The sequence below is a fragment of the Chenopodium quinoa genome, unplaced genomic scaffold, assembly GCF_001683475.1.
Source record: "Chenopodium quinoa cultivar QQ74 unplaced genomic scaffold, ASM168347v1, whole genome shotgun sequence".
Taxonomy (NCBI): Eukaryota; Viridiplantae; Streptophyta; class Magnoliopsida; order Caryophyllales; family Amaranthaceae; genus Chenopodium; species Chenopodium quinoa.
In genome coordinates this window covers 857062-859462 of record NW_018743955.1, presented here as the reverse complement: position 1 = coordinate 859462, position 2401 = coordinate 857062, and positions in this window count along the sequence as shown.

Here is a 2401-nt window from a genome sequence, read left to right as displayed (position 1 = left end):
TATATATATATATATATATATATATATATATATAACAAGCATTAATGAATTAAAAATTAAATATGAATATTAATGTGCTTGATCATTTAGAAATCCATAAATGATCACCCAACTACAATAGTTGGGTAGCCATTATATTTCATAGAAATCCATAAATGATCAAATATCCGAAAGAATAATATTTTTAGTAATCTAAGCTTCCATAAATCTTCTTGCTCCATTTCTATTGCTTCTAGCTTCTGTTTAATCCAAATAGCATCAATTGAGCAATGTATTGTATTCTCGGCTTCTTGATTTGGTTTATATGTAATTCAAACAAATTACAATGTCAATGTGTGTATTCATTGTTATGAAAATGAACATTGTGCTATATGTCAAATTAACTTACTTGTGGTTCAACATGTATTTATCAATATATGATTCCCACCAATTACTATGTTGTTCATTTTTATCTTTCAATATAATTGATGGCATTATCCCCCGTATAAATATAGGCTTAGAGTATTCATCTCTAAATTATTGCAACGTGTGTTTCACTCTATATAGAACATCACTACAATATATATTGTGTTTGTATATCAATATATATGCATAAACATTATATTGATATTACAAATTTAATGAATGTTCAATTGGCAAAACAAAAAATGTACATTATGTTTTATATAAATGAACAAAATAATCACAAATAATGCAAGTGACCAATGTGTGATTTATTTTTGAACATTTTTTAAAATAGAATCATATTTTAAAATAGAATCATCAAAGGTTTATGATGAATGAACAGTATGTAATTTATTTTTGAACATTTTTTGACATGTGAATGAACATATATACATTTATATATGTGTGAATAAAATATACATATATCCAAATGAACATCTATGTATCAAATTCAAATAAGCATTTATCAATATTAGAGTGAAAATGTATGTCATATAATATTCAAATTAAATGACGCTCATGAGCATATAATTTAATATGAAGTTAAACATGTATAATTATAGTCTATGTGGATATCTTCAATATGAGAATGAACATGTACGTATTTACATTCAAATTAACATATGTTTAAATATCAGTAAACATTCATTAATATGTAAATATCATAAACAAAATTAGGGTAATCTTCTCTCAAGAATGAACCCTAGCTAGTAGATGTAAGGTAAGAATGTAAATGATCATATACTAATATCATAATGAACATCTATTAAATTGAAAATGAACATTTACCGAAAATGAACATTTGTTCAGCAACCATCTTCTCTGACGGAACCTTCGAAGTGTTCTTCTCTGTTTCATTTCTACAAGTTAAAGATACCACCAAATATAGTAAATTTTAGTCTATTCTGCACAAAAATAAGTGTAACTATAGTAGATTTTGTTTTAGAAATCATAACGCAAAAAAATATAAAATCTAGGGTTTACATTCAAAATTCTACTTAAATGAACAAATTCTTACTCCTCTTTTTCGGAATTTAGTTGTGATTGACGAACTTCATCTCAAATGTCAGACATTTTTAGATGTTTCGATGCAATTTGTAGCAATTTTGAAGTAATTTTGAAGATTTTTTTCCTGAATTGTAGCGATTTTGAGTATTTGAAGAGAGAGAATATGGTGTTGAAGAGAATTGGGGAATTAACTGTAAGTTCTAACTAGTGAGGTTAGTGGGGTGAGGTTAGGGCTATTTTAGTAATTATGGGGGGGGGGGGGGGAGTAGGCAGCATTGCCTAGAGGGGGTTGTAGGCAGAGTAAGTATTACCCACTACCAGGTATGGGTAATACTACCCAATACCACAATATAATTTTTTACTTTTTTTCTTTTCCCTTTTTTTTCCCCTTTTTTCTTCATCTTCTTCTTCTTCCCTTAAACCCTTTCCCCACCTCCATGGATAGCTCCCAATGTCGGCCAAACCTCCGCCCACCACACCTTCACCTCCTACAGCAAGAAACTCACCCCACCAGCTACTACCTTAGTCGAAATCCAAAAACACGCAACTACCTCCGTTAAAAATCATCGAAAACCACCCAAAATAACATAACCCAAAAACGAGAGACACAAGCTTATGGTTATAGTCATTAAAATTGGTAAGTTCTATGCTGGAAATCGTTGAATTCGGCCGAAATTCACGACGGTACTTGTTTGTCGGTGCTCAGTTATTATTAATTTTTATACTGTTATTATTGGTTTGTATACTGTTATTCTTAGTTTGTATACTGTTATTCTTAATTTTTATACTGTTATTGAGAGGAGATAGACTACATTTTTACAACATTGATAAATAATACGTAAAATTACATTTTTGCCCCTGGTATGGGCCCAACGAGCCCATAGCTGGTAGTGGTCTATCACTAGTCGTTGTAGGCATTAGGAATTAACCCTTTAATGGCTGTGGCGGG